Source organism: Neophocaena asiaeorientalis, unplaced genomic scaffold (assembly GCF_003031525.2).
Source record: "Neophocaena asiaeorientalis asiaeorientalis breed wild unplaced genomic scaffold, Neophocaena_asiaeorientalis_V1.1 scaffold32, whole genome shotgun sequence".
Classification (NCBI taxonomy): domain Eukaryota; kingdom Metazoa; phylum Chordata; class Mammalia; order Artiodactyla; family Phocoenidae; genus Neophocaena; species Neophocaena asiaeorientalis.
This window is the reverse complement of record NW_020185327.1, coordinates 2,675,972-2,701,329: the sequence shown is the minus strand read 5'-3', so window position 1 is coordinate 2,701,329 and position 25,358 is coordinate 2,675,972.

Here is a 25,358-nt window from a genome sequence, read left to right as displayed (position 1 = left end):
GGATAGACCCCTAGTGTGTGCTGGCAAATCAAAGGTGTGTTACAGACTGAGAGAGGCAAGACATTCTATCAAAACTCATTCTTTTGCTGAAATGGCCTTAGAGTTTGAGAGACAAATGGGACAACACAGACTATTTGTGGAGTCCTTCCTTTCTCTCTCTCTCTCTCTCTCTCTCTCTCTCTCTCACACACACACACACACACACACACACACACACACACACACGCACACACACACCCTACTCCCCCTCCTTCCCTCTCATCTCTTCCTCTCTGACTGATGTATGAGTTGTCCAGCTACAGGGGCTGCAGCTAAAAGAACACTGTCTCTGGGCAGTTTGCTGGCTGGAAAAGAGGCAATTGGGTCTTCAGAAAAATATTTTTGACAATGCCAAAAGCCAAAGTGGTCAAAATGGGCCAGTTTTATAGAGGAAAAATCTATTTTTAGACCTGCAGGGCAGGTCTGTGTTTTCAAAATAGGTATTTAAGGTTGTGTGTAATTTATTTAATATGCAAGGAAGTTACTAATTTCATAGAGAAATAAAGATCCTCAGAACCCAGATTCCTCTGAACTCTACCTCAGCCTTAGCCTGGGGTGATTACTAACTCCCTTGGTGAGAAGATAATCTTATTTTAATTCTCATGCAATAGCTGAATAACTTCCATAGGTATGTCAGCTGTCAACCTTTGTGAGTAAATTATTATCCTCGCTATTAGGGTGTGGTACAGGAGGGGATGACATACGTTAGGAGCTGTAAAACTTCTTGGATATAATTTTCTTTCTAGGCCATTATACACATGACAACATTATTTTTTTTTAATAGCTTAAGTGAACAACATGTTGAAAGAGTAAAAATAAAAGACTTCAACAATCATGCAGATACCACTTTGATAAAGGAGGATCAGACATTTATTTTTTTGTTCCATTTTCGAAAGAAAAATGAATTTTTCCCCTCGAAATTTTCTTGACACTCCTTGAGGTAACTGGAGCCACATGTGGTAAAATCAGATTTGACAAGCAAGACTTTTCCAAGCTTTTTTTTTTTTCTTTTTCTGTTATGGTTTCTCTCTGATATGACTAGCTTGCAAGGACCCCCCAACTCATTGGAGCAACACATCTTCAATATGTGTTGCTGACATTCAAGATGTGATTTCACTGAAAAAATAAACACTGGGTCTTTATAGGCTCTTGGCTTTTGGGTGCTATGAAAGCAATAACTATCCATAATTCAGAAGCACAGAAGTCATATGCTTGTTGTCTTTTTTTTCCTGATGAGGAAATTAAAGTTAAGGGGCTCAAATAACTTGCCGAAGTCACCCATTGATAGTGACCCAGGGCTCTGGACTGGAGCCTCAGCCAGTTGCTCTCCCAGTGTCCCCAAAACGTGCCAGAGCCCTGCTCCAAACGAACTCAGTGGTGGTGCCTGACCCAGAGGTTGTGTGAGGATTAAGTGAGCCCATCCATGCAAAAGAGTTTCAAACAGTACCTTCTTCTTGTTCATTCTTCTTGTTATTATCTACTTAACCAGAAGAATGTTATTCATAACAAGAGAGTGACACAGTGGAAGGTGACCAGCAACGCAAAGATGTGGATACCAGAATCACCTCTTATCATGTATAATAATTCCTGTAATAGGAATTCAAGTCATTTACTCTTTCTTTAGATTGTCACGGTTCAACCAGCAGTTTGAAAGCAAGGCTTTGGAGTTAGAGTTGTTTGCTTTGAAAATACTTAGGTTTTGTTCTGAATCTCTCTATAGAGAAAAAGAAACTAGGCTGAAACAGGGAGGATTGATGTCATGGTCACACAAATTATAAGAAAGCACTTATTTCCTGTGTTAAGACTAAGTTTAATTGAAAGAATCTTTGTTTTGTTTTGGTTTTTTCCCCTGGAGAAACTGGATATTGGTTATACCTACCCAATTGCTCTCAGCATCCTGAGTGAGGTACCACCTCCGTGCATTGTGCCCTTATTAAAAAGGATATAAGGATGCACCTTTATTTCCTATGTATGTTGTATAGTTTTATATAATTTGTTGTTTTGAAAGAAGAAAACTGCTTTATGAAAATGAGAATTGTGTTTGTATTGCCTTTTTCCAGATACCTTCTCTAAAATATGCACATTATGCCAGCACCTGGGCTTGCTAAATTTCTGGGGAGTTGCAGCTCTCCCTGTGCCCCGACTGTGACCCCCAAAGTCCTGTAATCAGCTCCAGCCTCTCCACTCCATGCAGGTTATGCCACAAAGATACCCGTGCCCAGCTCTAGGCAAAGACAGCTGTTCAGAAAGGGACAGGCAGCTGCAGGAACACGAACTTGGCATCTGTGGGGAGCCTTAGGTCTGTGGTTTGGGGTTGGCCTCTGCGAGCAGGTGGCGTGACCCTCTTCTAAATGCAGGACTCTGTTGCTTAGAGGCTTTTGGCTGGGTCACTAAAGCTGATCCTTACAGAGAAAATTAGCCGGACCACCGTACCTGGCCTGCCAGATTAATTGATAATAAATGCCGCCCTTATGGAGGGTTTACTTTGTGCTTGACCCTGTGTTAAGTGCTTCTTCCCAGTCTCCCTTTCAGTCCCCCCAGCGACGCTTCAGAGAGTCCACCATCACCCCCGTTTCCCAGACAGAGATCAGCAAGGTGCAGTGCTTGGCCAAGTTCACACAGCCGGTAAGGGACAGAGCTGGCCCTCAGCCCGAGCTTCCCCATCCCTGCGTGCTTCAGGACAACAGGGCTGTCCTCTAATTTCTCCTTTTTCCTCCTGTGTGAAAGAGAGAAGTTACATGTGGCCTTTGGCCCTAGAAAATGGGTTGTTCTAGTGCCTGGACCCTATGCATTTACCTCTATGGCTTTGAACAGAATGTCTGGTTCATCTGTGAGGTAAGGGATTGCAATTGGTCTTATTTTCTTGAATCTAGATATCTGTTCTGTCTGACATGTTCCTTTCATTTGTGACAGCCTCAAAAAGTGAGTAGGAGATTTTTAGGTCTAAGACATTGTTTCCTGCCATGCTTTACTAAAGTTTGCCTCAAATTGGGAATTAAATAGGACAAAGCCATTTTCACTTTAAATCCATTTGATTTTATTTAGGCAAAACAAAAACAGGCAAATTCTTCCTTCAAGCTTCCCTCGTTTTTTTTTGTTGTTTTTTTTGCAGTACGCAGGCCCCTCACCGCTGCGGCCCCTCCCGCCGCAGAGCACAGGCCCCGGACTCGCAGGCCCAGCAGCCACGGCCCATGGGCCCAGCCGCTCCACGGCACGCGGGATCCCCGCGCCTCCCGCATCGGCAGGCAGACTCCCAACCACTGCGCCACCAGGGAAGCCCTTCCCTCGTTTTTAACATCAGACTCCAAATCTGGATATGAGGAAAGACATTTGAAAGGTTGCTGATTAGGAAGAAATAATCCCTCCTTCGAACCCTTACGTGCATGTAAGTCCTGTCTGGTCCTTTTCAACAGGTCATCGTGGACATCCTGGTCGGGTGTGCCTGCTGGTATCCTGAAATCTCCCACGACTTCTGTCCCATGAATACCCTGGACGCTGCTTCCTTTGGGAGTGCCTTATTCTCTCTGACTAAGAGTTAGTTTGGTGTCCATAACTTAGAAATTGTTTTTTTCTTAAATAAATCATTGTATCTCAGCTTTTGACCCTGCAACCATTTATCATAACCAGTCCCTTTCCTCAGCTTCTTCAGCTGAGTTCCCTCCCAAACCAGTTCCCTTGTGACTGGGATTTCCAGTTGATTTGGCTTTGAGTTTTAAAGACCTCCATTCCTGCTTCCTGTCTCCACACAAATAATGTTGTATGGAGGTGAGGGACATTGAGAGTTATGCTGGGGAATCATTTTAGCCTCAAATTCGACTGGCCAAATGATTGTGTCAAGAGGCACAACCTGACCCTTTGAAAACCAAATCGGTGTAATAACGAGTCATGTTTTTTTTCTGAGATTCTGTTACGCTGGGCGTTTGAATAAGGCTGCAGTCTTCAGTGTCTCCCTGAAGTACCAATCAGGCTGAGGCTCCATCCTCATGACCTGCACTTAAATCCCATGTTCCATCTATTTTTTAAACCCATATTCCAAGGGCAGCAAATACTTAAACTTCCCCTTCGTTTTCCAAATGCAGTTAGGCTATTAATTTTGACTAATGAAGAAAATAGTTGGTGGGAATGAGCCAGGCTCTGAAACACCAAGAAAAGAGTTGAGGGTTCCGAAGAAAAATAAAAGGTGGCAGAGAATGAAATATATGCAGCTAAGCACTTTTCACATTTCACATTAAACACTTTGATACCATTTTTTAAAAGAAGGGAAGAAATATTTTAGATATTCTAAGCATAATGCTTAAACCACAAATTCTGTAAAAAATGAACAGTGTAAGCTATTAGCAGCTGTTCGCATTATAAACACCTTAGGCGAGACAATCAGATACTAATGCCAAGAGCACTTCCGAGCCATCAGTCTGCACAGTGCCCGACTTCTGCAATTTCGTAAGATAAATGTCTCTGCTGTTTTAAGACGATGAAACTACAGCTGAGACGAATCTCCGTATTTTTCACCAGTGATTTAATAAAGGCCAGTTCAGAATAAATATGGAACGGCCACTCTGAAAGCTTTTGCAGCTTCGTGCTGAAACGTGTTGGAACTTTCTTCCGTAAATTGGTTGTATCCAAAGTTCCGATTTGTCCATGCATGGAAGAAAGATGTATACTGAGTCGTGCACTTTAAACATTCCATGTAACACACTGTGGCTTAACGGGGAATTTAGGGAAAGATGTTTCCTTGGGCAAAGACTGGGGTTGAGGATCAGAAAGTTGACTCTACTTTTCTTGGCCTGAAATGGCTACCAACACAGACAGAGAAGAAAAGGAATCTGCATCCTGGATTTGCTGTCCCTAATCTTAGGCTTCTCATGAAAAGAGCTTATGTCCATGTGATGTCACACTTGCCTTTGGGGTTATTTTTGTGTCTTAAGAGGTGTTAAGCACACATCCAATTGATAAGTAGGAGACAGTTAGATGGATATATAGATAGACAGTCGGGGGTGGAGAGCTAGATAAACACACTTCAGTCTATTACAGGCAATTACATCCCAAAGTATTTAAAATCCCAGGGGAGAAGGCTGACTATAATTTTAGAGGATCTATTTAAATCTTATATTCATGAGTAAGAAAAAATTTTTTTCTTCCCGTTTTTGATGAGCGAACAGAGGAGAGCAAGTGAGCAAGGGGGAAAGTGAGGAAGAACTGATTTATTAATATTTCTGTGGGACCCATGTTCTTAGCAGCTGGCCTTTTTAGTATGCCACTAACCCCTCACAGCGTTACCGATAAGCTGCATATGTGCATGCGTGTGCTTGTGTGTGTGTGTGTGTGTGTGTGTGTGTGGTTGTCATTGGTCTACCAGCCTACTTAAGAGACTGTCAGGGAAAATCTGGGGTCTGTTTGCAGGTTTGGGCAGGGGGCCCAGCACGGTTGACTCCTTCAAGGCTGTGGAAGCCCCCAGCGGGGCGCTGTCGGTCCGGCCTACCCCCTGCATGGGCCCCGCTGACTTTAATTACACCCTCTCGGCTGAATTCACAGGTGGCTTCCCTGGGAGGAGACAGGCACCTCTCCCCAGACCCCCAGCTGCTCATTTCCTCAGTGGATTAGCAGGGCCATGATGAAACAGAAGCTTGTGCCTTCTCCTTTCTTTACACAACCTGGTGTTAGAGGTTGACCTTTCACCCCTGGAGATTCGGAGGATTAAGGCCGCTTTTAAGTCCCGCTCTGGTTACTAATCCACCACTTTCACTTGCTGTTATGTAAGCACTTCCTGACTTACCCTTTAAATCCTGTAAACATAATAAAACAGAGTTTAACCTTTACATTTGGATTTCCCCACTATCTTCTACTCAGTCGAATCAACTGTGGAAGGATCCAGGAACAGAAAGCTAATAAGTGATAGCCTGATTTTTTTTTTGCCCTGGGACATGTAACAAAACATTACAATATTTAATATATTAAGGTCAAATAGTTATGCGGGAGCACTGAAAGCATCACACTGGGCAAATAAGGTTTTCCCCTTTAACTGCATACATTTTCCCACAAAACAATGAAGCAGATGGTTTTGGATGTCTCTTAGCCTCCCACTTTTCAAGAAATTAGAACCAATGAGGTCTGAATGATAGCTGAAAAATAGGCTTTTGAGGCAGTTTGCAGTAATACAGACTTTCAGTCCTCCTGTCTCTAGTACTGCATCTTCCTGATGCTATCCCCAGAGACCCCGCTCTTGAAGACTTTGCTCTTTTAAATAGGAATACCATTAGCTAACCTCGATTTCTATATCTGAAGAGCAAATCCAAAATTGTTTCAAGCAAACATAAAATTCATCCATTCTGCCTCTTTTCTGATCACCCTTCACCTGGTCAGATGTCTTTCCTGAACATTCCTTCTCAGGGACTGAGTCACAGGGTCGCTGTAACTGGTGTCTAAGGGCCCCCATGTGGCAGCAGTTTTCACCATGTTTCTGGTTAGCGAGGACCATGCCTTCCACGCTTTACTGCTCTCATCACCACCAGAACTCCTGAGCTGGCCACCTTTATGAGGCTCCTTATGGGTAAAAGAGAGGACTTTGGATTAAATTAATTCAAGTTTTGTTTTTGCTGTTTTTTGCAACTAAGGGAATCTATCAGACGGATCTAGGCAGCAGCTGGTGGTGAAAGGGGGGCAGGTAAGTGGTGCATCCGTAGACCGCAGGCCGGGAAATGGGACAGCTTGAGATCAGCCAGTCTGCATCCCTGTGGGTGTCTCCAACCATCTTGGCCCTCAGCCTCCTAATCTTCAAGTGGCCATAATATCACTGACTCCTTTCTCTGGATTGCTGAGGGAAAGACTGAGTGTAGTGCTTTTGTATTAAGTTAATAGATGATTGAATGTTACAGAAAAATGTTTGATTGGTCAGGTGAGGGATTTTAAAGAAATGAATATCCTTTATCATTAAAGACTATATAATAAACTAATTAAATAGTGGAGATGACTGCCCTTTCAGATGTCTAATGTGCTACACAAAGTTTTCTGGTCTTTACTCCATGTGATCAGTGGATAAAATCAAAGATCTGATACCATCTGCACATCCCCAACTTCAGCTTTAACTTTTCGAGCACTTACCATGTGCCAGGCCCTGTACTAAGTTGCAGTGCATCGTCTTAATTCAATCCACACTACAGCCCTGTGAAGTAGGTGTTAGTAGCGTCCTCACCCATTTTTAGGTGAGGAAACTTAAATTCGGAGAGGTTAGCGCAGAATGAAAGGAGGTGCAAACCCAGACCTGCCTGGGCCCTGCCTCAGAAAACAGAGTGACCCCCGAGGTAAGCTGCCTAGTGCAGAGCTGCAGCCCATCACAGATTTTGTGCCTTTTTTCTCACTGCAGCTTTTTTCAATCCTCACAGCCTCCCAGTCCAGTAGCAGAGTCACTCCCATTTGAGAGCTGAGATAATGAGAAGCCGTAAAAATAAAACATGATTTATTTCAGTGGGTGGATCTTTTGGAACACTCCCTGGAGCACATATGAGATGCGTTGGTTGAGGGTGGAAGGCAGAAATCAAGGGGTATGGGCCTCAGCAGGTGAGGCATCCCTGGCTTCTAGGGGGTTTTCCCTGGGATTTCCTTAGCTTCTCTGTACATTTCTGCCCCTAGAAATTTCCTGAAGGCAGGGAACTCTGCCCCGTCTCTCTGCTAGGGAGAGTCCTCCCTGGAGTCCTGAAGGGTGGAGGTTCTGGGAGCTGAAGGCTGAGTCACAGCCACAACAGCCTGCCGCTCCCGTATCCTCCTCACGACACCGCTCCCCTGCTGGGGAATTAATGGACATCTGAACATTTAAGAAATGCTTCTGGATGAGGAATGTGTGTAGTTTGCGTCTTGCAGTAAATGCTTTTTCAGTGAGTCTCTGCAGAGGTGTCATGTCCTGTTTGTGATGAGCACGTCCTTTCTTGTAGGTAGATGTGTCACTGTCACTACGATGTGCCCATGGGTCCATGCCACATGCCACACATTATAGCCGAGGGAGGAAGGGCCCTGCCAGGCCCAGCAGAACCTTCCTTGGTATTCGCTACATGCTCCTGTGGTGATGAGAAGCCAGAGAGAAGACGACATGGGAGCAAAAATGGAGATGCTCCAAAGCAGGTTAAAATCACATGCAGCTCAGCTCGGGGATCACGGCCTTCACAGCTGTAAAGTCCCCCAGGTGTTCACATACCTGTGCTCACTCCCTCACACACTCATCCCCATTTGCTTCCTCTCTCCTAACAAACTTCACTAAATCCAGTCCTTCCTGGGTTCGGAAAGGGAAGAATTCATGTAAGTTTCTTCATCTGTGAAATGGAATGATTCATGCCCTGTCAAGTTCTGAGAGTTTTTCTGAAGGTCACATGTGATGACAGATATGACCATAATTTAAAATTGGCATTCAAATAGAAAACTCTGATAGAATATAAGTTCCATGTGGGGAGATCAGCTCCGTGCTTTGTGACTGCCTGGAGGGGTGGGATAAGGAAGGTGGGAGGGAGGGAGACGCAAGAGGGAAGAGATATGGGAACATATGTATATATATAACTGATTCATTTTGTTGTAAAGCAGAAACTAACACACCATTGTAAAGTAATTTTACTCCAATAAAAATGTTAAAAAAAAAAAAAGAATATAAGTTCCATGAAGACTGGGACCTTGTTTTATTCACTACAATATTTTTAGGCCCTAAAACAGTACCTGGTACTGAGTAGGTATTCAATTAATATTCGATAGATCAGTGAATTAATCATGGCACAATACCAATAAAAGTTAATATAACTTATCACAAACCATGGAATCCTATTACTATTTTAGGTATTCTTGCAATAGAACACTGTATAAATGAATGTACCAGGTAACAAAGCCTTTCTGGTTTTTGCAAACCAACATTCCTTTAAAGGGTATTTGGTAGCATCTCATTATTTGACAAGATATAAGAAGGGTTCTTGTAGTTGTAATGGCAGCAATCACAGTAATTATGGTAAAATATCCTTAACTCAAAGTCACTTTCCCTGCAACCAGTGATCTGAAATGCACCTGAGGATCCAAGAGGAAACAAAATTATTGAGTAGCCAACATAGCTGTCCTAGTGCTGACATGTTAGAGCTCAGTGGCCCTCACTTGGAATCTATTTGCTCCTACTTTCCACCTAATCATAACACACACGGTGATTTATCTCCCCAAACTAGAAGTGAGAGTTCCTGGTGAGAGAGAAGGCAGAAAAGCCACTTAAAGCCATACACACTAGAAATATCTAACTTAATTGATGTAGGGATAAGTTTTCTCGCAAATTCTCATAGTCTTTAAGTATTCATTTTGAACCTTTAAACAACTTGAAATTCTCAATGATAGCTCAGAATTACCAAGAAAAGCTTAAAGAATGCTCTGAATCTGCCTTTAAAAGAAAAGGATGCAGGTTTCTAGCCACAGGGACCTCTAATGGCACTTAGTGGGATAGCTAGTCCAATAGGGTCACAAAAAACATGGACCCTGGAGTCAGACAAAGCCAAGTCCAAATCCAAGTCCTTCATACCCATCTGTGAGCCACTGGACATGTGACCAAGCATGGTGAAGCCTCAGTTTCTTCACCTATAAAAAAAAGGGTTTGAACATGAGGATTAAAACACAAGATATCATGTAAATAAGGTGCTTGGCATATAACAAATTTACTAGTGATGGCTCTTTATTATTTTTACTTGGAAAGTTCAATTATATTGAGTGCTCCTATCTCACCATCACCACAACAGTATGTTAATAATCAGAATGATAGCAATAATGAATCGTCATATCAGTTATGTTCTAAAAGACGACCATAAAAGAATCTTAACCAAAAAATCAACCCTCAGTGCTTAAAGGACATTTTTTTTTCTGGAAGTTTTATAAGTCAAATATTCCTAGCAGCAGATGCATTTGCTAAATTTCATGCCATAAATAACCATATCCACTTAGAATTATAGTTACATGGCTTCCTTGTAGCTCTCACACTTATCAATCAGTAGGGGTTGCTAAGGCCAAATAGTTACCAAATAAAATGTCAGTGAAGAAAAGAATCAGGGTAGTTTTATTTTACGGCATGACTCCTTTCAAATTGAAGTGTGAAAAGGATCAGTTCAGCCAGGTGCATAAGTGTCCCAAGGGTCCAGGTAGAGCAATTACTGAAATAACAAAAATGGATACAAAGAGAAAAAAATTTAAAAAGAGTCTTCCTACCGAGGTAATTCTGAAAAGGCAGTTTAGTACCTTGTAAACCTTCTGTTTACATAGCTCCCCAACAAACAATGGCTTTTGAGTCATGGAAAAATTGCATGATCTACAGTCAAAACATTCAGTATGAAGGTGACTTTTCTAGAAGGAAATGTGACTGAACTAAGGTTTTGAAGTTCCTAGATAATTCTCTTTATGTAAAACCCACTTAATATTTTATGGTTAAGAAATGGCTTTCTTTCAGCATCCCGCTTGCTTCTATCTGTCAAGGGAGTTGGATTTGTGTTCCTTGAGCTCTTTTTAATGATGATCCCCCCTTCATTCAGTGTGTAAAACAGATAAACAGAAGTCACTCTAGTTAGCACTGGGGTCAATCCACTCTCTGCCCTTCCCTGCACCTGAGGGACCCTATGGAAACTCAGAGGAATTTTAGAGCTCAGTGGAGACCATCTGAAAATTACTTCCTCTCCTCACCAAGGTCAAATTGTCTACAGTTATTTTACTCTTACACTCAAGAACAATCCTCCCTATCCAGAAGTTACCCATGGGTGAGGACATGTTTAGAGGATAAGGACTGCTGGAGAATATTTTAAAGTTTATAATAAGGGGAAGCCAGCTCTAAGACGATAAAGATGGCAGCATGAATGACATTTCTGATGATACCACGTCATAACCAAATGGCTCTTGGGAAACCCAGAGCAGTGAGGGCTGACCACACTCAGGGCTACAATCAATGTCCATCTCTAATGCATGCCCATCAGGCTCATATAATGCCCAGGGGGAAGAGACCCCCAACTCAGCTCCTCTTTAGGGTATGAGCTCCAACTTATTTGTTCTGGAGTGGTACTCTGTGAATAACAGAAGAGTCAGGTTGGGGAGAACCTTGAGAAGTCAGCAGGTCCATCCCCCTGTGTCCAGGCAGTTCTGTGTTATTGTGTCAAGATTTCCAGGGAAAAGCTTCTGTGACACTTTTCAGGCACTATCTCTTGTCACCTCCAAGACTGAGAAGCCCTTTCTTGATAGCTAACATAAACCTTTCATGCAGGAATCAGTACCCGCCTTTTGTCTCTATAGAGCAATGAACAATTGCTGATGACTATTCTCAACACCTTTGAGCTTTCTCAAGTCCCATATTCTTCAGTTTATTTTTTCCTTGGTGTGAAAATTGCAAGTGACTTCAGCTACAGACGTTGTGAATTAATTTCCTATGCTTGCCCCTGGGGTCCTGAGAGGAAATGGGTGCACCTGCCCCAGATCAAATGAATAATTCATATCGCATCTGGGTCTAAAAGGTGATAGGCAGCATAGAAATGCAGAAACAGCTGGAAACAAGATTAGGGATGTCCCCTCTGCAAAACACTAAGGTAAGAAGGCAAACTTGTTTAGGTGATTATGCTGGGGCTCATTCTTTCCAGCTTCATCAGCTCAGAGTTCTGTCATGCATATTCCTCTGAAAGCAACGTCTGGGAGCTCAGATAACCAGCAAGTCAAAGGAAGACAGGACTCAGGCAATACTAATCTTCTCCATCTTAGGTGGAGACCATCCAGATCTGGAGCTGGGAGAGTATGCCTCTGGGTACTCAGACATCCATGAACAAGTGTGTCTCCCTCCAGTGGGGAATCTGGTATTGTTGTGAAAAGGCAGATGTTTTTGTTCAGCCATATCTGGGAGAGGACTTCAATCAGCAGTTTGAGAGTTGTGTCACTATGGGAGATTGTTTTTGCAAGATGTCCATTATATACTCCAACCCAAGTGCTCTTCTTTAATGTGACACTGATGTTGATCTTTGAGAAGTGGTAGTCTATGTTTTCTTCCTACAAACCTGGATGGACATTTGTAGTTGCTTTAACAGGTAGAATATGGTAGATGTAGTGTTGCATGGCCTCTGAGGTAAGGTCATAAAGGGCATAGCTTCTACATGGCTCTTTCTTTCTCTGGACACTTGCTCCAGAGAAAGAATCTAGCCACCATGTTGTAAGGAAGCCCAGGCCACATGGGGAGGCCACCCATAAGTGTCCCAAACAACAGCCCTAGCAGATGGCCAAAATCAACTTCCAGACGTGTGAGTGAGCTGGCCTGCAGACATACCCAGTCCGCCAGCTTTTAAATCTTCCAGCTGAGGCCCCAAACATTATAGAACATAAAAAAGCCATTTCTGCTATGCCCAGTATGATTCCTGGCCCAGAGAGACCGTAAGAGACAACAAGTGATTATCATTTGAAGGCACCAAGTTGTTTTAAGTTGCTTGGCAATAGATAACTAAGTCATCCACTTGGGCAAATTATTTGCCTTTTTTTTTGCTGCAGTTTCCTCATTCTCCACAGGGTCTTCTCTCAAGGGCTTCCAGGTGAAAAAAGCCAGATAGATTTAAAGAACTTCTGCCTCATATGTGGTGTGTAAAAGGGAGCGAGTGTAATATCATGGGGGGCTGAGACAAGCTGGAACCCGTCTTGTAGGCTGATGCCTTTTGGCATCTTTTCCTGTCACCTACAGGCTGCACTGCACACATGTGGTCATTCTTTTCCTCCCTTTTTTTCACATTAACATTATTAGCATTCTCATTGTTATTAATGATTTGAAAGCAACCAATGCACTAGCCTCAGAGTATCTGCTCTTCATGAGGGCTTTGTCATCAGCTGGGGAATTCTTCTGAATGTGAATTCAGAGGGACCAGGTGTTTCTCCGTGTTCTAAAGTGATGTTATAGACAACAACAGTGATGCTGCCAGCAGACCAAGGCTGAGGGGTGGGACTCCTCCATTTTGTCTTTAGAGCTAAGGAAAGCAAAGTGGTTGGATGATACACAAACCAAAAGTTTCTTCCTCTGGCTCTAAGCTCATCCCATCCCTCAAGGCCACTGTCAAATGTGTGTTTTCTCAGGGATCTTGTCCAGGTGACACTTGTCGCTTTTTCTCTCTCCTTTCCCTGGACCGCTCGTGTCAGTGCTATGATAGGCAGTATCACACCATTCAGTAACCAAAACTAAAAAGGGTATGGTGCCCCCGCGTAAATAATTTAAAAAGAGCTATAGTAGCTCTTAAAGGTAAAAAAAAAAAAAAAAAAAAAAAAAAAAAACTGATTTCCCCCACAGTTACCTTCCAAACTTTAAAAAAATCAAAATCTACTTTTAATGGTGTTTTCCTCATTTCTTTGTTGTCCTGGCTTTGCTGATCTCTGAGCGCGTACTTACGTTGTCTGCTGGGGAATCCAGTGCTGGTGCCGATGCTCAGGCAAAGGCGAAGGCAGGCAAGAAGAAAAAGAGAGAAGGATGAGTTCAGAAGATGTGGGGTAGTTGCCTGCTCTCACAGACCCTCTGCCATTTAGTCCTGAGACAGTGGCTTAGGGGAAGATAAATAAGGAAGATGAAGCGTGAACCCCTCTCCCAGGGAACAGCAAGAAAGCTGAGGAAGAGAGAGAAAGCACAGCTGGGCTGTCATCTCCAACAGCTCTGCAGCTACAAACCCGCAGCAGGTGTTTGGGGAAACACACAGGTACAACATGGAGAGTGACAGTCATACAAGGTATAATATTCAGGTCCAATTCGTAGTGACCACTGATGATGATGCTGAATGAAGCATTTTTTTCCAAAATAGAGTTTCCTCTGTTCCTGTTTTCTTGGGTATAAAGCAACTTTTATAAGACTTTTCTGGCCTAGCTAAATTTTATGACTTTTTCACTTATCTTGAAAATCCTAATCAAGATGTAAAATATCTGACAGGGAAAAGCCTAAAAATATTCAGTCCCATTGTAGAGGGGAGAGAAAACAAGACTTCAGAATGCTTCCCTCATAATTTCACTGGACATGCATTGCTTTCAGCACATAGGCAGGGCGACAAGGTATGAAACTAAGGGAAAGCTCTAAAACAGCATTTCTTATCCATTATATAGGTTTTAAAATTTATTTTTAATTTTTATTTTATATTAGAGCATAGTTGATTAACAATGTTGTGTTTGTTTCAGGTACACAGCAAAGTATTCAGTTATACATATACATGTATCTATTCTTTTTCAAATTCTTTTCCCATTTAGGTTATAACAGAATATTGAGCGGAGTTCCCTGTGCTATACAGTAGGTCCTTATTGGTTATCTATTTTAAATATAGCAGTATGTACATGTCAATCCCAAATTAAATGTTTTTTTAAAATCATGATCCTAATAATGCTCTAGGAAATAAGTTCTGCTAACAATCTAGAAAAGTGCTGAGTAAAACAAATAAGGTTTTATATTTTGTTTTAACTGTAAAACTGCTCGGATGGACTCACTGGTTATGATTCTCTCTTGGAAATTCTTGCATCAAGAACAAATTTAGGGCTTCCCTGGTGTTGCAGTGGTTGAGAGTCCATTTGCTGATGCAGGGGACACGGGTTCATGCCCCAGTCCGGGAAGACGCTAAAAAAAAAAAAAAAAAAAAAAAAGAACAAATGTAAACAGACATCAAAAAAACAGTGGAGAACTGTTTGGGAAACAATTTAGAAAAAAGATCAGATGGACCAGTAGGTGAAATGGTCCCTATCCTAAATGGCATGGAGTCCTCTGTACCAGCTAAAATCACCATCAGAGATAGTAATTGGGACATAGGATAAGGCATTTTCCCTGGGTGTTCTCATTTACATGCAGATGATTCTAGGTAGGCCAATGAGTTGGAAGAGAATAGGGGTTTAGACTGATGAGGGCTCTTGAACTTCAACTAATTTAGGTGGACGTGCTTAGAAAGAGAACCTGAAGAACTGAGGCATGGGGAGGATTGAAGAGAATGTCGCAGGAGAGAATGCCCATCAGAGAGGGAAGAAAAAGAAAGAGGAGGCTTGTGGGCATCACTTTAAAATCACCTTGGAAGCTTCCAAAAATATGCAATTAGAAGCAGTGTATAAGCACATTACATCAATTAGATCAGAACCTAAGGTGGAGGGAGCCAGGTAAAACAATAATTTTTAAAAGCTCATCAGGTGATTCTACTGTCAGCCAAAGTTGAGAACCATCCTTTAAGGTTTGTTCACAATATGCTTGCAATTCAGGTAGTTCCCACAAGGTGATGGCTGATTTCAGTTTCATAGGAAAATGACTAGGATCACTTCTGACAACCAAGAGAAAGCAAGATTTAAACAATATGATAATCTCGATAGATGTAGAAAAGGCTTTAGACAAAATTCAACAACCATTTATGATAAAAACTCTCCAGAAAGTAGGCATAGAGGGAACCTACCTCAAAATAATAAAGGCCATATATGACAAGCCTACAGCCAACATCATTCTCAATGGTGAAAAACTGAAAACATTTCCTATAAGATCAGGAACACGACAAGGTGGCCCACTCTCACCACTTCTACTGAACATAGTTTTAGAAGTTTTGGCCATGGCAATCAGAGAAGAAAAATAAATACAAGGAATCCAAATTGGAAAAGAAGAAGTAAAACTGTCACTGTTTGCAGATGACATGATACTATAAATAGAGAATCCTAAAGATGCTACCAGAAAACTACTAGAGATAATCAATGAATTTGGTAAAGTGACAGGATACAAAATTAATACACAGAAATCTCTTGCATTCCCATACACTAATGATGAAAAATCTGAAAGAGAAATTAAGGAAACACTCCCATATACCATTGCAACAAAAAGAATAAAATACCTAGGAATAAACCTACCTAAGCGGACAAAAGTCAAATGACAAAGGATTAATCTCCAAAATATACAAGCAGCACATACAGCTCCATATTAAAAACACAAACAACCCAATCCAAAATTGGGCAGAAGACTTAAAGGGACATTTCTCCAAAGAAGATATACAGTTTGCCAACAAACACATGAAAGGATGCTCAACATCATAAATCATTAGAGAAATGCAAATCAAAACCACAACGAGGTATCACCTCACACCAGTAAGAATGGTCATCATCAAAAACGCTAAAACAATAAATGCTGGAGAGGTTGTGGAGAAAAGGGAACCCTCTTGCACTGTTGGTGGGAATGAAAATTGATACAGCCACTATGGAGAACAATATGGAGGTTCTTTAAAAAATGAAAAATAGAACTACCATATGACCTGGCAATCCCACTACTGGGCATATACCCTGAGAAAACCATAATTCAAAAAGAGTCATGTACCACAAGTTCATTGCAGCACTATTTACAATAGTCAGGACATGGAAGCAACCTAAGTGTCCATTGACAGATGAATGGATAAAGAAGATGTGGCACATAAATGCAATGGAATATTAGCCATAAAAAGAAACAAAATTGAGTTATTTGTAGTGAGGTGGACGGACCTAGTGTCTGTCATACAGAGTGAAGTAAATCAGAAAGAGAAAAATAAATGCCGTATGTTAACACATATATATGGAATGAAAAAAAATGGTTCTGAAGAACCTAGGGTCAGGACAGGAATAAAGACACAGATGTAAATAATGGACTTGAGGACAGGGAGGGGGGAAGTGTAAGATGGGATGAAGTGAGAGAGTGGCATGGACTTATATATACTACCAAATGTAAAATAAGATAGCTAGTGGGAAGCAGCTGCATAGCACAGGGAGATCAGCTCGGTTCTTTGTGACCATTTAAAGTGGTGGGGTAGGGTGGGTGGGAGGGAGGTGCAAGAGGGAGGGGTATGGGGATATATGTATACATATAGCTGATTCACTTTGTTATACAGCAGAAACTAACACTACATTGTAAAGCAATTATACTCCAATAAAGATGTTAAAAAAAAGTTATGCAAACTTTCCCATTAAAATATACTTCTTCCTAAAGAAGAAAGCATGAATATTAATTAAACTATAATTTCTACTTTGAAATAACAAACAATAATCTAGAGGATTTTAAATAACTGCAAACACCTAAATTCAACTTGAATACTCACCAAATTTTTAAATTATTATTATTCACTGCTTACCTTTTGTCTGCTTTCCAGGGAAGACTATCTTTGCTCGCCTGAACATCATTTCAATTCCCAGTGATGACTCTTGCTCTTCACCTTAAAACTGCTTTAGAGTTTAGGGTTGAGATGAGGAGGGGAAGTAGTAGCACAGATTAACCAGCACTCAATCCCTAATGAAAGAAGTGAACACTATCAATAGTTTGTTAAGACCTGCTAAAACCTCACAAATAACAACCAAACAGTGAGAGGGGAACAGCCTTGTGACATAAACTGATATAGTTTATGTGGTGGTCAAGGCAAGAAAGAGAAGATTATCTATGGCGATCAGTGTGTGTCATGTCAGAGCTTCTAACCTTGTCTCCACACCCCTAAACAGACTGAGGGCATCAGGACAGTGTAAAAGTCAGGAAAAATTTCAGGATTACTTTTCAAGCTAAAGAGAAGAGGACCAAAGAGTTAATTGGGGTTGCCCTGAGGAACATAAAGAATATGTCACTGTGAGTAGGGATCTTGACTTTTAATGCATCCTCAGCAGAAGAGAGAGGAACACACCAGGACAGGGAATGCCATCTGAGCTTCCCATAATCCAGGTCACTCTGCTAGGTGGGGGAGGGGATCAACTAACTCCACAGGACATGATGCACCCTTGACTGAGTGGAGTATCCCCTGGTACAGAACATATAAAAAAGATCTCATAAAAGAAAGTTTAATGCAGATGTTCCAGTCAGATGTTACTGTAACCCACAGCCACTGACCTCGGTCCTCACCATCCAATGATGCAGTTATCCTCTCCATCTGCATCATGGAGCCACAAAGATGTAATGGATAAGCAAGACTCCACCCTCAAAATGCAGCTCTAATAAAAAACAGAGAAGATGAGAAGGACTAGAAAAGAAAAAGCCCAAACTACATTAAAGCAGCAGAAGGTCTGGACAGACATGTCTAGGTTAACCATGAGAAAGATAAAGAGAAATATCATGAGAACTATTTAAACACACTACAGCAGAAACACTACTACTGCCGCAACTACTAATTGATAATCAAATTAAAAGGGGAATATAACTTGCAAAGAAGCTTATGAAGAACCCAGTCTGGAAGAAGATACAACTGAAGGAACAGTAGCAGATTTCTTGCCGGTGCTTTGTGCTATGGAAGAGCTTAAAAAGTATACTAATTAAATAAAAAGAGTGCAAAGGCAAAATCATAAAATCCTTTACATTTTGTTTTTTTGCTAATGCTAGATTACATTTTGTCCAACCTAAGGACCTAAAATGTTTGTACCCATCTTTTCTAGGATAGAACGTTCTTCCATGTGGCTTCCCCTCTTCAAAACAAAATAGAATAAATAACAGTTTACAGACTGACTCCCAGAGTATGTATAAAACCCTGATGGTAACGTTTTGAAAATTAGGAGTTGGCTCCTGTATACACCAGTTTACTTCACCTTCATTTCTTTTACCTAAACATTATGTAAGCCCTTCATTAAACTATGATGGTTTCTGAAGTTATTTTGGCACTGAGTTCAGACATCTGCTCTCTTAAAAAGACTTGCCTCTCTAAACTTTTTAAAACACATTTAAATAGGAATATAATAATTCTTAAATATAGTACCTTAATGGTTAAATGGTAAAAATAAAGTTAAGATTGGACCACTGTGCAAACTCTGCTAGATTACATATTCAGTATAAAATACAACTGAACCAGAGGAGACCTTCAAGATGGTGGAGGAGTAAGAAGTGGAAATCACCTTCCTCCCCACAAATACATCAGAAATACATCTACATGTGGAACAACTCCTACATAACACCTATTGAACGCTGACAGAAGACCTCAGACCCCCCAAAAGGTAAGAAACTCTCCATGTACCTGGGTAGGGCAAAAGAAAAAACAGAGACAAAATAATAGGAATGGGACCTGCCCCTATGAGAGGGAGCTGTGAAGGAGGAAATGTTTCCACCCACTAGGAAGCACCTTCACTGGCAGAGATGGGGGGTGGGTGGAGGGGAAGCTTCAGAGCCATGGGAAGAGCATAGCAAGAGGGGTGCAGAGGGCAAAGCAGAGAGATTGCCGCACAGAAGATTGGTGCCAACCAGCACTCACTGGCCCAACAGGCTTGTCTGCTCACCCGCCGGGGTAGGTGGGGGCTCGGAACTGAAGCTTGGGCTTCGGAAGTCAGATCCCAGGGAGAGGACTGGGGTTGGCTGCATGAACACAGGCTGAAGGGGGCTAGTGTGCCACAGCTAGCAGGGAGGGAGTGCCAGGAAAAATTCTGGAACTGCCTAAGAGGCAAGAGAATATTGTTTTGGGGTGCATGAGGAGAGGGGATTCAGAGCACCATGTAAATGAATTCCAGAGACAAGCGTGAGTCGTGGCTATCAACGCGGATACCAGGGATAGGCATGAAATGATAAGGATGCTGCTGCAGCCACCAAGAAGCCTGTGTGCAAGCACTGGTCTTTATCTACACCTCCCCTCCAGGGAGCCTGTGCAGCCCACCACTGCCAGGATACCATGATCCAGGGACAAGTTCCCCAGGAGAACACATGACAGGCCTCAGGCTGTTGCAACATCATGCTGGCCTCTGCCTCAGCAGGCTCACTCCGCATTCCGTACCCCTCCCGCCCCCTGCCTGAGTGAGCCACAGCCCACTAATCAGATGCTATTTTAACCCTGTCCTGTCTGAGCAAAGAACAGTTGCCCTCAGGCGACCTACATGCAGAGGCGGGGACAAATGCAAAGCTGAACCCCAGGAGCTGTGCAAACAAAGAAGAGGAAGGGAAATCTCTCCGAGCAGCCTCAGGAGCAGTGGATTAAATCTCCACAGTCAACTTGATGTACCCTGCATCTGTGGAATACCTGAATAGACAACAAATCATCCAAAATTGAGGCTGTGGACTTTGGGAGTAACTGTAGACTTGGGGGTTGCTTTCTGCATCTAATTTGTTTCTGGTTTTATGTTTATCTTAGTTTAGTATTTAGAGTTTATTATCATTGGTAGATTTGTTTATTGATTTGGTTGCTCTCTTCCTCCATTTATTTATATATATATAGATAGATATATAGATATTTTTCCTTTGTCTCTTTTTGTGAGTGTGTATGCTTCTTTGTGTGATTTTGTCTGTATAGTTTTGCTTTTACCATTTGTCCTAGTGTTCTGTCTGTCCAGTTTTTTTTTGTTTTTTTATTTATTTTCTTTTTTTAATTACTTTAAATTTTTTTATTTATAAAAATTTTTTATTTGAATAACTTTATTTTATTATTATTTTTTCTGTCTTTCTTTCCTTTTTTTCCTCCCTTTTCTTCTGAGCCCTGTGGCTGACAGGGTCTTGGTGGTCGGGCTATGTGTCAGGCCTGTGCCTCTGAGGTGGGAGAACCAAGTTCAGGACATTGGTCCACCAAAGACCCCTGGCTCCACATAATATCAAACAGTGAAAGCTTCCCAGAAATCTCCATCTCAAAGTTAAGACCCAGCTCCACTCAATGACTAGCAAGCTAGAGTGCTAGACACCCTATGCCAAACAACTAGCAAGACAGGAGCACAACTGCACTCATTAACATACAGGCTACCTAAAATCATAATAAGGTCACAGACACCCCAAAAAACACCACCAGACACAGTCCTGACCACCAGAAAGACAAGATCCAGGCTCATCCACCAGAACACATGCACTAGTCCCCTCCATTAGGAAGCCTACACAACCCATTGAACCAAACTTAGCCACTGGGGACAGACACCAAAAACAACAGGAACTACAAACCTGCAACCTGCAAAAAGGAGACCCCAAACACAGTTAAGTTAAGCAAAATGAGAAGACAGAGAAACACACAGCAGATAAAGGAGCAAGGTAAAAACCCACCACACCAAACAAATGAAGAGGAAATAGGCAGTGGACCTGAAAAAGAATTCAGAGAAATGATAGTAAAGGCGATCCAAAATATTGGAAATAGAATGGATAAAATGCAAGAAACTTTTAACAAGGACCTAGAAGAACTAAAGAACAAACAAACGATGATTAGCACAATAAATGAAATTAAAAATTCTCTAGAAGGAATCAATAGCAGAATAACTGAGGCAGAAGACTGGATAAGTGACCTGGAAGATAAAATAGTGGAAATAACTACTGCAGAGCAGAATAAAGAAAAAAGAATGAAAAGAATTGAGGACAGCCTCAGAGACCTCAGGGACAACATTAAACACACAGACATTCGAATTATAGAGGTCCCAGAAAAAGAAGAGAAAACGAAAGGGACTGAGAAAATACTTGAAGAGATTATAATTGAAAACTTCCCTAATATGGGAAAGCAAATAGTCAGTCAAGTCCAGGAAGCATAGAGAGTCCCATATAGAATAAATCCAAGGAGAAACACGCCAAGACACATATTGATCAAACTATCAAAAATTAAAAACAAAGAAAAATATTAAAAGGAACAAGGGAAAAGCAACAAATAACATACAAGGGAATCCCCATAAAGTTAACAGCTGATCTTTCAGCAGAAACTCTGCAAGCCAGAAGGGAGTGGCAGGACATATTTAAAGTAATGAAGGGGTAAAACCTACAACCAAGATTGCTCTACCCAGCAAGGATCTCATTCAGATTCGACAGTGAAATTAAAATTTTACAGACAAGCAAAAGCTAATTCAGAACCACCAAACAAACTTTACAATAAATGCTAAAGGAACTTCTCTAGGCAAGAAACACAAGAGAAGGAAAAGACCTACAATAACAAACCCAAAACAGTTAAGAAAATGGTAATAGGAAGATACATATTGATAAATAGCTTAAATGTAAATGGATTAAAAGCTCCAAACAAAAGACATAACTGGCTGAATGGATACAAAAACAAGATCTATATATATGCTGTCTGCAAGAGATCCACTTCAGACCTAGAGACACATACAGACTGAAAGTGAGGGGATGGATAAAGATATTCCATGCAAATGGAAATCAAAAGAAAGCTGGGGTAGCAATTCTCATATCAAACAAAATAGACTTTCAATAAAGACTGTTACAAGAGACAAAGAAGGATACTACATAATGATCAAGGTATCAATGCAAGAAGAAGATTTAACAATTGTAGATATTTATTCACCCAACATAAGAACACCTCAATACATAAGGCAAGTGGTAACAGCCATAAAAGGGGAAATTGACAGAAACACAGTTACAGTAGGGGACTTTAACACTCCACTTTTACCAATGGAAAGATCATCAAAAATGAAAATGACTAAGGAAACAGAAGCTTTAAATGATACATGAAACAAGATGGACTTAACTGATATTTATAAGACATTCCATCCAAAACCAATAGAATACAGTTTCTTATCAAGTGCTCATGGAACATTCTTCAGGATAGATCATATCTTGGGTCACAAATCAAGCCTTAGTAAGTTTAAGAAAATTGAAATCATATCAAGTATCTTTTCTGACCACAATGCTAGGAGACTAGATATCAATTACAGGAAAAATTCTGTAAAAAATACAAACACATGAAGGCTAAACAATACATTACTAAATAACCAAGAGATCACTGAAGAAATCAAAGAGGAAAGCAAAAAACACCTAGAAACAAAAAACACATCGACCCAAAACCTATGGGATGCAACAAAAGCAGTTCTAAGAGGTAAGTTTATAGCAATAGAATCCTACCTCAAGAAACAAGAAACATCTCAAATAAACAACCTAACCTTTCCCCTAAAGCAATTAGAGAAAGAAGAACAACAACAAAAAAAAAACCCAAGTTAGCAGAAGGAAAGAAATCATAAAGATCATATCAGAAATAAATGAAAAAGAAATGAAACAAACAATAGCAAAGATTAATAAAACTAAAGCTGGCTCTTTGAGAAGATAAACAAAATTGATAAACCGTTAGGCAGACTCATCAAGAAAAAAAGGGAGAAGACTCAAATCAATAGAATTAGAAATGAAAAAGGAGAAGTAACAACTGACACTGCAGAAATACAAAGGATCATGAGAGATTACTACAAGCAACTATATGCCAATCAAAGGGACAACCTAGAGGAAATGGATGAATTCTTAGAAAAGCACAACCTTCTGAGACTGAACCAGGAAGAAAAAGAAAATATAAACAGAACAATCACAAGCACTGCAACTGAGACTGTGATTAAAAATCTTCCAGCAAGCAAAAGTCCAGGAACAGATGGTTTCACCATCAAACTCTATCAAACATTTAAAGAAGTGCTAACACGTATCCTTCTTAAACTCTTCCAAAATATAGCAGAGGGAAGAACACTCCCAAACTCGTTCTACGAGGCCACCATCACCCTGATCCCAAAATCAAAGATGTCACAAAGAAAGAAAACTACAGTCCAATATCACTGATAAACATAGATGAAAACTTCTCGACAAAATAGTAGCAAACAGAATCCAGCAGCACATTAAAAGGATCATACACCATGATCAAGTGAGGTTTATCCTAAGATGCAAGGATTCTTCAATATATGCACATTGATCAATGTGATAAACCATATTAACAAATTGACGGAGAAAAACCATATGATCATCTCAGTAGATGCAGAAAAAGCTTTTGACAAAATTCAACACTCATTGATGATAAAAACCCTCCAGAAAGTAGGCATAGAGGGAACTTACCTCACCATAACAAAGGCCATATAAGCCAAACCCACAGCCAACATCATTCTCAATGGTGAAAAACTGAAAACATTTCCTCTAAGATCAGGAACAAGACAAAGTTGTCCACTCTCACCACTATTATTCAACATAATTTTGGAAGTTTTAGCCACAGCAATCAGAGAAGGAAAAGAAATAAAAGGAATCCAAATCAGAAAAGAAGTTAAGCTGTTACTGTTTTCAGATGACATGATATGGCACCTAGAGAATCCTAAAGATGCTACCAGAAAACTACTAGAACTAATCAATTAATTTGTAAAGTAACAGGATACAAAATTAATGCACAGAAATCTCCTGCATTCCTATATGATGAAACATCTGAGAGAGAAATTAAGGAAACATTACCATTTACCACTGCAACAAAAAGGATAAAATACCTAGGAATAAACCTACCTAAGGGGTGAAAAGACCTGTATGGAGAAAGCTAGAACACACTGATGAAAGAAATTAAAGATGATACAAACAGATGGAGAGATATACCATGTTCTTGCATTGGAAGAATCAACATTGTGAAAATGACTATACTATGCAAAGCAATCTACAGATTCAATGCAATCCCTATCAAACTACCAATGACACTTTTCACAGAACCAGAACAAAAGATTGCATGCTTTGTGTGGAAACACAAAAGACCCTGAATAGCCAAAGCAATCATAAGAAAGAAAAACGAAGATGAGGGAATCATGCTCCCTGACTTCAGACTATACTACAAAGCTACAGTTATCAAGTCAGTATGGTACTGGTACAAAAACAGAAATATAGATCAATGGAATAGGATGGAAAGCCCAGAGATAAACCCATGCACATATGGTCACCATATTTTTGATAAAGGAGGCATGAATATACAATGGAGAAAAGACAGCCTCTTCAATAAGTGGTGCTGGGAAAACTGGACAGCTACATGTAAAAGAATGGAATTAGAACACTTCTTAACACCATACACACACAAAAAAAATTAAAATGGATTCAAGACCTAAATGTAAGGCCATACACTATAAAACTCTTGGAAGAAAACATAGGCAGAACACTCTATGACATAAATCACAGCAAGATCCTTTTTGACCCAACTCCTAGAGAGATGGAAATAAAAACAAAAATAAACAAATGGGACCTAATGAAACTTAAAAGCTTTTGCACAGCAAAGGAAACCATAAACAAGACGAAAAGACAACCCTCAGAATGGGAGAAAATATTTGCAAATGAAGCAACTGACAAAGGATTAATCTCCAAAATATACATGCATCTCATGCAGCTCCATATCAAAAAAGCAAACAACCAAATCCAAAAATGGTCAGAAGACTTAAAGAGATATTTATCCAAAGAAGATATACAGATTGCCAACAAACACATGAAAGGATGCTCAACATCACTAATCATTAGAGATATGCAAGTCAAACCCACATTGAGGTATCTCCTCACACCAGTCAGAATGGGCATCATCAAAAAATCTACAAGCAATAAATGTTGGAGAGGGTGTGGAGAAAAGGGAACCCTCTTGCACTGTTGGTGGGAATGAAAATTGATACAGCCACTATGGAGAACAGTATAGAAGTTACTTAAAAACTAAAAATAGAACTACCATGTGACCCAGCAA